This window comes from Papio anubis, chromosome 16, assembly GCF_008728515.1.
Source record: "Papio anubis isolate 15944 chromosome 16, Panubis1.0, whole genome shotgun sequence".
Taxonomy (NCBI): domain Eukaryota; kingdom Metazoa; phylum Chordata; class Mammalia; order Primates; family Cercopithecidae; genus Papio; species Papio anubis.
Window position 1 is genome coordinate 53,505,114 of NC_044991.1, and position 13,986 is coordinate 53,519,099.

General features: G+C 43.0%; 1 protein-coding gene across 6 annotated transcripts in view; it reads left to right on the forward strand.

Annotated features, from left to right (window-relative positions):
- SLC23A2 (solute carrier family 23 member 2) overlaps positions 1-13,986 on the forward strand; it is a 147,904-nt gene that overhangs the window by 22,688 nt on the left and 111,230 nt on the right. For 3 of the 6 annotated variants that reach the window (XM_017944974.3, XM_031656582.1, XM_021921209.2), the window contains exon 2: positions 5,188-5,314. The exons of 1 other annotated variant lie outside the window; for it this stretch is intronic. The gene's annotated coding sequence lies outside the window, so the exon portion shown is untranslated. Of the gene's footprint in view, positions 1-1,349; positions 1,782-5,187; positions 5,315-13,986 lie in introns of those variants that run through there. 2 more of the 6 variants (XM_021921208.2, XM_009216513.4) reach the window with 2 other exon arrangements.

A 13,986-nucleotide genomic window follows, 5' to 3' on the forward strand; every position in this document is an offset into this window, starting at 1 on the left:
CCTGGTTCAAGCGATTCTCCTGCCTCAGCCTCCCGAGTAGCTGGGACTACAGGCAGGCATGCGCCACCCCGCCTGGCTACTTTTTGTATTTTTAGTAGAGACAGGGTTTCACCATGTTGGCCAGGATAGTCTCGATATCTTGACCTCATGATCCACCTGCCTCGGCCTCCTAAAGTGCTGGGGTTACAGGCATGAGCCACCACACCCAGCCTGGATGTACATTTTAAAGGAGGTGGATATTAAACATTTTTAAATTATTTTGACCAAAAACATCTAGCTGAAAATGATGGTGAATATTTCTCTGATTTTGGAATGGGGAGGGACTTTCTTTTCTTTTTGGGATGAAGTCTTGCTCTTGTCCCCTAGGCTGGAGTGCAATGGCGTGATCTCGGCTCACTGCAACCTCTGCCTCCTGAGTTCAAGCGATTCTCTTGCCTCAGCCTCCCGAGTAGCTGGGATTACAGGTGCCTGCCACCATGCCCTATTACTTTTGTGCTAGAAAGTCCCTCCCTGGCCGGGCACGGTGGCTCACGCCTGTAATCCCAGCATTTTGGAAGGCCAACATGGGCAGATCACCTGAGGTCAGGAGTTTGAGATCAGCCTGGCCAACATGGTGAAGCCTTGTCACTACTAAAAATACAAACATTAGTCGGTATGGTGGTGCATGCACGTAATCCCAGCTACTTGGGAGACTGAGGCAGGAGATTGGCTTGAGCCTGGGAGGTGGAGTTTGCAGTGAGCCGAGATGGCACCACTGCATTCCAGCCTGGGCAACAGAGTGAAACTGTCTCAAAAAAAAAAAAATCTTGGAATGGCAAGTGAGGTTAACATCGTATTCTTTCATTTTCTTTTTTTCTTACCACTGCACCAATGAAGAAATACATAGTTTTCTTCCCTTGTGCTTTGTCAGTTGGTCTGCTTTCCCAGAAAGAATTGGGAAGCTTTTTCATTTCCCATTTCTTACGAGGAAGGCTGGGAAATAACTAAGAATTTGTCTGGGCCTAGCACCTTTTGGAGAAGAGTAATTTGCTTTTGTAATTTTCTCCATTTATTGTTACTTGTTCAGGTTTTCAAAAAAATAGTTTTTGGCCCGGCATGGTGGCTCACACCTGTAATCCAGCACTTTGGGAGACTGAGGCGGGTGGATCACTTGAGGTCAGGAGTTGGAGACTAGCCTGATCAGCATGATGAAACCACATCTTTACAAAAAATACAAAAATTAGCCAGGTGTGGTGGTGGGCACCTGTAATCCCAGCTACTTGGGAGGCTGAGGCAGGAGAATCACTTGAGCCCTGGAGGCGGAGGTTGCAGTGAGCTGAGATCATGCCGCTGCACTCCAGCCTGGGCGACAGAGTGAGACTCCATCTCAAAAACAAAAACAAAAACACTGAAAAAATAGTTTTCCCCCTAAAATTGCCTGTTTCATCAAGATTTTCAAGTGCATACATGTGCTGCTTTTGTAAGTCCTTGAAAAAAATACAAACATTGGGAATGATAGTATAAGGAGTTAAAAATAAACTTAAAAAACAAAATGTGTTTTGAATTTGCCCTTGTTTTCAGAAGATATTTGTCATATTCAGGAAGTATCTTTTAATTTGCATTGAAGATATTTGGTTTTTGCTTTTTAAATCAGGAGGAAGTGTTTTGTCAGCCTTTTTGGCATCTACTGAATTGATATAATGATTTGGCTGCTCAAAGGTTCTGGCCTGTTTTGATACTGGCCCTGGCATTCTCTCCTTCCTGCTTTTGAAGAGTTAACATCCCTTTTTAAGGAAATGATGGTGAGTCAGTGGTAGATGTTAAATAACATAGTAAGATACACAGATGGCAGTCCTGTATTATTTCCTCCCCAGTTTTTTGTTGAATGTTTACTATATGAAGTCAGTGTCTGGAAACCACAGCATGTAGTATGTACTTTTGCACATCCTCATTAAGAAGCAACAGAAGCACTGTGAACAGATTCTTGAGAGTTCAGCGGGCCTTGATGGGGGAAAGTCATGTGGCCGTCAATGTGTCCCAAGTGATGTTTCCTCTGACCTGCCACAGCACTTGGGCTTTGATCTCAGCCCTGTAGCCTTGCATGCAAAGAACAGAGTGTGGTGGAGCCTGCGAATGGGAGGTGCTTTCAGTGGAGAGCTCTGCCAGAAGTTCAAGGATGCTCACTGATAGCTCAGTCTTGTTTTTGTTTGTATTGTGATTCCTTCTGCTTAGCTCCTTCCTCAGAGATTCCTTTCTCAAAAATCTATTTACATGTTCCCAGTATTAGAACCTCTGACCCAGTTCTGTGGTTTGGTCTCAATACTTGTTCTGTGCAGTAGTAAGTCGAGTCCTTCCAGCCATCTTGCCACTCAGCTTAGAAAAATACTCTCCAAAAACATGTCTTTAAGGAGTCATAGTACTTTCGCTTCTCCATTCAGAATTTTCCAATGATTTGTAGCTAAAAATGACATTCTGTTAATTTGCACTTTGCCCTCATGGAGCCGTTTTTAATTAATAGTTTTTAAAAGGATTTGCAAAAGAAGCATACACATGTTGAAAAATAATTCTAGCTTGTCAGACTCGTATTTAGTAAATTGAGAAAGTCACACGATCTTTTTTTATGTCCACCCCACCACTTCAAAGCAGTTTGATCTGTATCCTTGCCAGCCCTGTTCTGTGTACACAAATGCATACTATGTAATTATCTTTTTAATAAAAGTGAAATCATAACCACACATATTGTACAACCTGTATTTTTCAAGGAACTGTATTTGTTATTACAGTTTAACTGAAAGTAAGCCATTCTTTTAAAGTATCTCTTTTGTTTTTTTTTCATGTTTTTTCATTATTCCTCTTGACTAGACATTGATGGATGTCACCTTTGTGCCTCCCTTCTGACATTGCAAATTTCTGGTAAACATAGCTTAAGGCTTGGCATAGTGGCTCGTGCCTGTAATCCCAGCACTTTGGGAGGCCGAGGTGGGTAGATCACCTGAGTTGGGTTCAAGACCAGCCTGGCCAACATGGTGAAACCGTGTCTCTACTAAAAATACAAAAAATTAGCCAGGCGTGATGGCGGGTACCTGTAATCCCAGCTATTCTGGAGGCTGAGGCAAGAGAATCTCTTGAACCCGAGAGTGGAGGTTGCAGTGAGCCAAGATTGCGCCCCTGCCCTCCAGCCTAGGTGATAGATCGAGACTCTGTCTCATTTAAAAGAGCAACAACAAAAAACCCCAAAAAAACCCCGCAAAAAACCCCACATAGCTTAAGATAGATTTATGGAATGGAGATTTTATTTCGAGAAATAAATTACTTTTTGTTTTCCTTGCATGCAAAATGTTTTAGAAAGGGAAAGACATCAGTTTCTTCATTCAGATTCTAATAATTTAAAGTGAGTATTTTTTCCTAAACAGCAAAAGACCAGTGTTTAGTTTCCAAATTAAAAAAAAAGAAATAGACTCATTAGTGGTTCATTGAAGACTGGACTGGGACCAGTTCGATAGCATTTGTGTGCTATTTAACTTGGGGCCATTGGCGATTGTTGATGCTAACTTGTCCAAGAACAAATGGTAAAAGCTGATGTCTCAACATAAGGATTTTCAAGTGAAAATCTGGCTAAACTGTTGATTGCCTTTTTCTTCACAAGGGAGGGCCAGGCTCATGGCTGGGGCTGTGATGACTGTTCCCAAGACAGCCACTGAGTCAGGCTCTGGGTTCCCTTTATTGTGGAACATTGCACAGATGCAAGAGTGGATAAAACATAGCCATTTAATCAATGGTAAAAGGAACATCTGTGTACTTGCTGGTATCCCGTTTAAGAAATAGAATGTGACCGGCTTTTTGAGAAGCACCCTCCCCATGTGCTAATCCATTTTTAAGAGGCTTTAAAAGAAGGTGACTTAATTTTTTTTTTTTTTTTGTTAAATCAAAGGCCCTGTGCTGGGGAATATGGAGTTTAAAAATTATCAATGAAGAAATCCCAACTGATAGCAAATCAGTTTTTTTGCTTTTGTTTTGAGATGGGGTGTTGCTCTGTTGCCCAAGTAGGACTGCAGTGGCACAGTCACAGCTCACTGCAGCCTTTACCTCCTGGGCTCAAAGAATCCTCCTGCCTCAGCCTCCTGAGTAGCTGCGACTACAGGTGTGTGCCACCGCGACAAAATTTTTTTTGTTTGTTTGTTTTTTGGTTTAGAGATGAGGTTTCACTATGTTGCCCAGGCTGGTCTTGAACTCCTGGCCTCAAGTGATCCTCCCATCCCAGCCTCCCTATAGTTGTGAACAACCGTGCCTGGCCCCAAATTCCTATTTATTTATTTGTTTATTTATTTGAAACAGAGTCTCACTCTGTCAGCCAAGCTGGAGTGCAGTTGCACAATCACAGCTCACTGCAACCTCAACCTCCTGGGCTCAGGTGATCCTCTACCTTTCACTCTCCTGAGTAGCTGGGATTACAGGTGCACGACACCATACCTGGCTAATATGTGTGTGTGTGTGTGTGTGTGTGTGTGTTTTGTAGAGACCACCCTATTGCTCAGGCTGGTCTTGAACGCCTGGGCTTAAGCAACCTGCCTGCTTTGGCCTACCAAAGTGCTGGGGTTACAGGTGTGAGCCACTGTGCCTGGCTGAAAATTGTTTTTTTATAGGCGTTCTAAAATACTATCTTTCAAAATACTTTGTAGAAATGGAGAGTGGATTTTTTTTTTTTTTTTTTTTTTAAAGACAGAGTGTTGCTCTGTCGCCCAGGCTGGAGTGCAGTGGCACCATCTTGGCTCACTGCAAGCTCTGCCTCCCGGTTTCACGCCATTCTCCTGTCTCAGCCTCCCGCGTAGCTGGGACTATAGGCACCTGCCACCACGCCCGGCTAATTTTTTGTATTTTTAGTAGAGACGGGGTTTCACTGTGTTAGCCAGGATGGTCTCGATCTCCTGACCTCGTGATCCACCTGCCTCGGCCTCCCAAAGTGCTGAGAGTACAGGCGTGAGCCACCGCGCTCGGCTGGAGAGTGGATTTTTAAAGAACTGAAGGTGCAGTTTGTGACCCTGCCTAGGGACAGGCTGGGGTCTTGGAGGCAGTCCATAAAAATGAAGAAGTAGTAATAGAGCACATCCGAGGCTTGAACATGACTGGGTGAAAAATAGACTCCATTCATGCAGAGTGCCTCCTGCTAGGTTCGTTATTACTTTAAGTTTACCATTTGCTTTTCTCCAGCTAGGTCTTGACTCCACTAACGGGGACTTCTCATACGGCTTTGAACTTGGACCTTGGCGCATAAGCAAATGTAACTCAGCGACTTGTAATGGAAAGCATATGGACAGGTCTACGCCACATCACTTAGGTGCGTGTAAAACACAATCTCCGGTTGTGTTTCCTTTTCTTTTCTTACTTTTTCTGAAACAGGGTCTTGCTGTGTCACCCAGGCTGGAGTGCAGTGGCACGATCGCAGGTCGTGGCATCCTTGGCCTGCTGGGCTTATGTCATCCTTCTACCTCAGCTTCCCAAGTAGCTGGGACTACAGACGTGAGCCACAGTGCCTGGCTAATTTAAATTTTTTTTTTTTTTTTTTTTTTTTTTTTTGTAGAGATGGGGTCTCACTATGTTATCTAGGCTGGTTTCTAACTCCTGGGCTCAAGTGATCCTCCTGCCTCTGCCCCTCAAAGTGCTGGGGATATAGGCGTGAGCCACCATGCCTGGCTAGTTATGCTTCATGGTAGAATTGGGCTGGCAGCTCTGTAGCATTAGAACCTTTTTGTACTTGACCTTACCTTTGTACGTTTTTTACCTGTCGAGAACAGTCTAAATGCACAGCCTTTGGAATAATGAATTGTTATGTTAATGTTAATGATAAGGTAATGGACTTCTTTAGGCCAAATTCCACGTAAGTAGATTAAACTAGAAAATAAACAGGCACAGTCTTGCCACTTATATTAATTACAAAGTAGGAGGTAAATATTTTCAGTTTTCTTTCATGCTTTTGACTTTATTAACAGCAAAAATTTGTTGAGTACCTCCTGCTCTTGGGGCCCTCCATGAGATTTATACATGAGGACCCTGGAGTAGAAAGAGATTTAAGAATTGTTTCCTCGCCCCTTTTCAAGCATTCTCTGCAGTTTAATTAATGAGACTAACCACATGTACATTACTAAGGCGCATTCTTTTTTTCCTCCTCCTGCTGTTTCCCTTATCCTCAAAGCTTGATGAACATTTTGATTATTTTTAATTTTTTGCTATTATAAGCAATACTGCAATCAGATTTCTTCTTGGGGAAAACATCTTAGCAGTAATAGTGATGGGCACAGTGCATGACCTGTTAAAAATTTGATATATATTGATAAATTATCCTGCAGAAAAGCCGCAAGTATTTCACATCTGCTGACACATTCTCTCAGATACTCTGCTTCTGGGTGTGGTGGTGCCCGCCTATAGTCCCAGCTACTCTGGAGACTGAAACAGGAGGATCACTTGAGCCCAGGAGTTCAAGGATTTAATGAGCTCTGATTGTGCCAGCGCATTCTAGCCGGGGTGGCAGAGTGAGACCCTGCCTCAAGAAAAAAAAAAAAAAAAGGATGCTGTCAGATACATTGACTTGTTAAAACTAAATTTATTCAGTATGGTGGATGTAAAATGTTATGTCAGTGTTGTTTTAAAAAGTTTTATGTGCAGTAAAATTTACTTTCTGTGTACACTTATAAGAGCTTTTACAAATACTTAGAGGGGATCACTCCTTTTAAAAAAATTTTTAAGACTTCTAATAAAGGCTGGGCGTAGTGGCTCACATCTGTAATCCCAGCACTTTGGGAAGCTGAGGTGGGCAGATCACCTGAGGTCCGGAGTTCGAGACCAGCCTGTACAACACGGAGAAACCCTGTCTAAAGTACAAAAAATTAGCCGGGCGTGGTGGCGCATTCCTGTAATCCCAGTTACTTGGGAGGCTGAGGTAGGAGAATTACTTGAACCTGGGAGGCGAGAGGTTGCAGTGAGCTGAGATCGTGCCATTGTACTCCAGCCTGGGTAACAAGAGGGAAACTCTGTCTCAAAACAAAACAACAACAAGAAAACAAAAAAACACTTCTAATAAAGAAGTCTCTACTTACTACTAAAAACAAAACAAAGCTGGGCATGGTGGTTCACACCTGTAATCCCAGCACTTTGGGAGGCCAAGGTGGGCAGATCATGAGGTCAGGAGTTCAAGACCAGCCTGGCCAACATGGCTGGTGAAACCCCATCTCTACTAAAAATACAAAAATTAGCCAGGCATGGTGGCACACACCTGTATTGCCAGCTACTCTGGAGACTGAGGCAGGAGAATTGCATGAACTCGGGAGGCAGAGGTTGCAGTGAGCCAAGATCGTGCCACTACACTCCAGCCTGGATGACAGAGCCGGACTCAGTCTCAAAAAATAAAAAAATAAAAAAAAAAAAAGAAAAGAAAAATATACATCCCGACATTTTAAATGATTTACCTTGTCAAGCCTATTTACTTATTTCTGAAGGAAGAGGACACCTGGCTCTTTTCTTAGAGGTCACCTTTAATTCCAGGTCTTTCTTTGAAATCATTCCCTTAGTTCATCCTTTTTTCTCATTGGCACTTTACCGTCACAGTTGCCAAGGTCCTTTTCCTTGGATTAACACAGTAGCTTATTGATCTCCATTTTGATCCCCATCATCCTGTGGTGGACGACTGCTCTCCTTGCCTGCCCAGAAACTCATGCTGCATGAAGCCGTTCTCTGTTGATGTTCGCCTTTCAAGGCTACTTTGACTCCACAAAGGTTTTTTTTCCTTTGCTTCCCTGCCCTCTGACTTCCAGGTGCTGGGGTTAGGCTGTTGTGTTCAGCGCCCAAAAGCCCATCATTTGCCACCTACCTCTGGACCTCCCTGGTGGCATCCGTCTTGGGATTCCTGCCATCTTTCAAGACTGACCCTAATCTCATTTTGTAAAGGTCATTTCTGACAAGTTCCAGCCTGGAGTTCCAGTGTCCCTGAGCTCTCCTGCCCAGTTTGATGGTTGTATGTGTTTTCTCTTATTTGCTAGGTGTCCGGGCTGTACCATCAGGTGGGAAAGAGCCTCAGCATAATGTGTCTCCATCTCCTTGCCCCAGCCCACCAAGGCAGTCAGGGATCTAGTTGGATGGTTGGTGTCATTCCATTTGCCTTGAGATGATCAGTACAGATCCTGAAATGTTACGCTCTTACTAAACTGAGAAAAGAGGAGGTTTGCTCATACCTTTCATTTTCGTCGTTAATATCATACAGATGACCGTTTAGTGCCTGGCTTTTATAGCTGAGAACACCCACTTTGCTTGGTGCCTGAAGCCTGCAGACTGGGTACCTGGTTCTGGTCGAAGGGTATTTTAGCATTTGCTAGAACCACCACAGATGCTGCAGGACTCAGATATAAACTGGATCAAAAGTTTTGAGCAGTGAAGAGAATTTTCTATTTTATTGGTGCCTGATTTCCAAGAAGCCTTGTATCGGGAAATCCTGGTGTTTTTGGTTTAGAGTCTTTGTGCTGTTGACGTCAGTGTCTCACTTTCTCATTACCAGACATGTTGTATAAAAATGCTGCGTTGCTTATGGTTTGATCAGTAGCAACAAGATAATTAAATATTTACTGGAGAAATTGGATGGTTTCACAAACCTATGTAAACACTGATGGTGATTACAGAGCTTACATAAGAAGGTAAGGAAGGAAGATGGAACAGTTGTGTAACAGTTACTATGAAAGAGATTCCAAGCAAATTAGAACAAGTCTGGCCTTTTCAACTGGTTATTTTGAAAAATCAACATGTTAGTGTTGGATTAAGACCAGCTGTTTATAAATTGTCTAAGTTGTTTGCTGATTTTTCTGTATGGTATTAAAGAAAAAACATCAATAAATTTGTCTCGTGACTTCTAACGATAATGCTTTTTAAATACACATATTGTTTTGTTTTAGGTTTGCCGTAAACTGGAACTTTCAGATCAATAGCAATAAAGCCTTTCTGGATTTGAGTAGTGTTTACCTTTGGATGGGCCCTGTGTTTTATTTAGATTTCTTGTACTGGTTCTGGGCTTCCCTCGAAGAGCCCCTGCCTCCAGCCCTTCTGACCTTTTGTCTCGCGCTTCTCGTTAGCACAAGATTTCTGCTTCTGGATTTCTGCTTTGGTCTCTTTTATATCTGCCTCCTTCCCTCGTCTCAGTTCTGTGTGTGGAAAATTAGGTTATGACACCTGCTCCCCATCATGTCATCTACCCAGCTGACTGTGTAGGATATTAATGATAGGGTTGGCTTTGATGTTTGGATAAAGATGGCCATGTCTCTGTGTGTGTTTGTGTGTGTGTGTGTGTGTGTGTGTGTAAAATCAAACTATCAAAAGTTTACACATTCATAGGATGTGGTCTTATCATGATTACCCTGGTTGTGTGCTCTGAAATAGCGTTTTCTCTTTCCCTGATATCCACATTTTTTAGACTAGCAGTACCTAATACTATTATAATGGAAGTCACATATGTAATTTTGAGGTAGCTACGTTAAAGGAAAACAAGAACAATTAATTTTAGTAATATATTTTACAAGCTGATATATTAAAAATAATTCAACACAATCAATATAAAATATTAATGAGATAGTTACATTCTTTTTTATTTTCATGGCAACCCTTTAAAGTCTATTGTATATGTTACATTCATAGCACACACCAGTTGGACCAACATGTTTGAGGTGCTCAGTAGCCACCTGGGGCTGGTGGCTCGCACATTGGATAGCACAGTTACCACATTGCTTTATTTACCACTGAGCAATATGTTTTCAACTTCCAAGCTCTTGGAGTTTTCAGTATTTCATAATGTAAGCCCCCTCTATTTCAGGGACTAGTAATACATACTCACACTTGAACGATGCTACTAAAGCTTCCCCTTCCTCACCTTTTTCCTTTCAAATTTAGATTTTCAGTTGCCTGGAAAATGCATATGAACCAGTTCAACAAGTAAATTGATCTCCCCTGCCGCCCCCTACCTCAGTCTATAGGTATATTTTTCTTTTTTACCCAAGAATCACAAATATGTTCTATAGCTTATAATTCTTTTTTTGATTTCTTTTTGAGACAGGGTCTCTCTCCCTCTGTTATCCAGGCTGGAGTGTGGTGGTATGATTATAGCTCATTGAGATGGAGTCTCACTCAGTCACCCAGGGTGTAGTGCAGTGGCAGTCTTGGGTCACTTTAACCTCTGCCTCCCGGGTTCAAGCAATTCTCCTGCCCCAGCCTCCTGAGTAGCTGGAATTACAGGCGCATGCCACCACGCCCAGCTAATTTTTGTATTCTTAATAGAGACAGTGTTTTTCTATGTTGGCCATACTGGTCTGCAACTCCTGACCTCAAGTGATCTGCCTGCCTTGGCCTCCCAAAGTGCTGGGATTACAGGCCTGAGCCACCGTGCCCAGCCGAGGGTGATGCTTCCTCTTCAGCTTCCCTGGTAGCTGGGACTACAAGCACGCACCACCACACCTGGCTAATTTTTTGTAGAGACGGGGTTTTGCTATGTTACCCAGGCTGATCTCAAACTTCTGGGCTCAAGTGATATGCCTGCCTTGGCCTCCCAAAGTACTGGGATTACAAATGTGAGCCATTGGGTCCAACCAGTTTGTAATTTTGACAAAGTTTGGTTGCAATGAATGAGTCTCATTTCTTTTTCAAATAAAGAAGATCTAGGAAATATGAAGAAGTATGATAACTAATATTAGATAAAAACAGCCCTTGGAAGAGTTGAGATCCAAGAATAAAAAGGATTTAAGGAAAATCAGGAATCCCTGAACACGGTAGGTTTACCGAATGTGAAGACCGCTTACCTTTTGACCACACCTTTGGTTTTGTAAGTTACTCAGGTGCCATCAGCACGCCCTTAGGAATGAGAAATTTAGCCTCCTGGTTACTCTAACCCTCCCAGCACTCTCTCCAGGAGCACACTGACTATATCAATTTTTCTCAGCACTGCTGTTGACTGCCAGAATTTCTCTTCTAGTTTGTCTTACCCGTATATTTATTTCAGTGTTGTCCTTAGATAATGGCTCAAGCTTTTAAGAATTATGAAAGTGACATATGTACACTGTAGAAAAATAAGGGGAAAAAACCACATACAATCCCATCATCTGGAGATAATCATTTACTATTTTAGTATTTTCCTTTCTTTTTTTCTCTTCTTTTCCCTTCTCTTCTACTCTTCTCTTCCTTCCTTTTTTTTTCTTGTCTTCTTTTTTTTTTTGAGACAGAATCTTGCTCTTGTCACCCAGGCTGGGGTGCAGTGGTGTGATCTCGGCTCACTGCAACTCTACCTCCCTGGTGCAGGGGATCCTCCTGCCTCAGCCTCCTGAGTAGCTGGGACTACAGGAATGTGCTACCACACCTGGCTAATTTTTTGGTGTCCCTTTGTTTTCTGCATGTGTGCATACACTGAAATGGGATTATCAGGTTTGTTTTGTAAACCTGCCTTTTTCTCAGTTTAATAATGCACTCCATACGTTGCCATGTCAGTCACCCATGTTTTAATCTCTGAAATATGCTCATGTAAGAATGTGCCCACAGTTGTACCAACCAGTCCTTTATTTTAGGCATTAATATTTTCCCATCTGGTTTTGGATTACTCTAAGCATTATTTTAATGAACACTCACAAAATGAAAAATTTAAGCCTGTTTTAATTATTTTGCTAGGATAAATTTCTTAAGAGTGAAATTGTTAGGTCAAAGGCTATGTGTATTTTTAGAGCCTTTGGTGATGTTAAATTACCATCTAAAAATGTTATGGCTGGGTGAAGTGACTCACGCCTATAATCCCAGCACTTTGGGAGGCTGATGTGGTCGAATTGCTTGAGCCCAGGAGTTCCAAGACCAGCCAGGGTAACATGGTGAGACCCCATCTCTACAAAAAGTAGAAAAGTTAGCGCGTGCCTGCAATCCCAGCTACTTGGGAGGCTGAGGCGGGAGGATCACCTGAGCCCAGGGAGGTCAAGGCTGCAGTGAGTCATGATCGTACCACTGCACTCCAGCTTGAGCGACAGAGTGAGACCCTATCTCAAAAAAAATAAAAAAGTTAGGGCAATTATTACTCCACTAGCAGTATATCCAAAGTGCTTGCGTGCTAAAGGAAGGTTAAAAATTATTTAGTAAATTTATAATTTGTTGTGTAAATTATAAATGGTACATTTTATTTTTGCCTTTTTGATTTTTTGCTTTTTTTTTGAGACAGAGTCTTACTGTGTCACCCAGGCTGGAGTGCAGTGGCACTATCTCGGCTCACTGCAACCTCCACCTCCTGGGTTCAAGTGATTCTGGTGCCTCAGCCTCAGGAGTAGCTGGGGCTACAGGTATGTGCCATCATGCCTGGCTAATTTTTGTATTTTTAGTAGAGATGGGATTTCACCATATTGGCCAGGTTGGTCTTGAACTCCTGGCCTCAAGTGATCCACCTACCTTGGCCTCCCAAAGTGCTGGAATTATATAGGTGTGAGCCACTGCACCTGGCCAGATTTTTTTTACATTTTTTAATAATAAAGCTTACATATGGTCCTATTCCTGCTGGCAACAGAGAATCATAGTAAAGGAGTTATGGCAGCCTTAGGAATTCTTAGAGCCATACAGACTACTTTTAAGTGTGTGTGGCTGTGACTAAGGGGTCCTGAAGCCAGCGTGCCAGAGCACCTGTTTTCCTGACCTGGTGGCTTGCTGGATACATTGTTAGGTATATACCCTCCACTTATCTTCCACCATTTAGGAACTGGATAGACCCAGAAAACGTGGATCCCTGGCTTCATGAACCTGAGAAAAGCATAGCTTTGGATAACGAAGAACATTTGGCATGAATTGTGTCCTTGCTTTGGGAGAATAGCAAAGAGTGCAGTGAGTGGTTTGGATTTTGAGGGGTGTGGAAAGGATTTGCTGAGGAATTGATATTTAGATTCTCCAGGTGTTGCAGTATTTCCAGGTAGAGGGAATAGCAAGCAGGCTGTGTCCTCCAGCCTTAATTCAACTACTTTTGTTAGTTTTGAAGCCTTTTTCCTCTTTGCCATCATCTGGCAACTTTTTTTGAGACGGAGTCTTGCTCTGTCACCCAGGTTGGAGTGCAGGGGTGTGATCTCGGCTCACTTGCAACCTCCGCCTCCCTGGTTCTAAGCGATTCTCCTGCCTCAGCCCCCACCGAGTAGCTGGGATTACAGGTGTGCGCCACCACGCCTGGCTAATTTTGTATTTTTAGTAGAGATGGGATTGCACCATGTTGGCCAGGCTGATCTCGAACTCCTGACCTCAGATAATCCACCTGCCTTGTCCTCCCAAAGTGCTGGGATTACAGGTGTGAACCACTGCGCCAGGCCATCTAGCAACTTCTTGACCTTTCTTTATGCCCCTTGAATGTTGGCTTCTGGCCTGCCACATTTCTTTCCACTGTGTCTTCTAGCATCATCTCTCAGTCGTTGGCTCATCTGGTCATGAGATCTCACTGTCCCTTTACCTTTTGCAGGGAGTTTTATTTCCAGTTTATATCAGCTCTCCCGGGCCCAGTCATCTCCCAGACAGCACTTTGGGATCCTGAGCTGGGAGTGTGTCTACACACCCTGTCCTACCTAGCTCTCATTTCTCCCCTTCACTGGTCCTGTGCTCCAGCTCTGTGGTGCTCTCTAGCTTCCTCTCGCCTCCCCAGTCCTTTTTACCTGCTGTGGACGCCACAGGAAATCACGTGGCTGCCATCTTACTAAATGGTCTCCTCCCTCTCTGAGCTGCCTCCAGAACTTGTCAAGTTCCCTCAGGCCCTGGTCCTACTATTCTGTTTTGTTTTGGGCTGGTTGAACTCTGCTGGAGAGAAACCAGACAACAAGGTGACTTTCTCTATTTCACATTATGAGTTCTGGGCTCAGCTGGACTTTGATTTTTTTTTTTTTTAATAATATCATTTTTCTCGTCATTTTTCTTCTTCCATAGCCACTTCTGTCCAATCAGATACCCAGCATTTCTACTCTCAGCTATGACCTCTGCTTCTTAGTT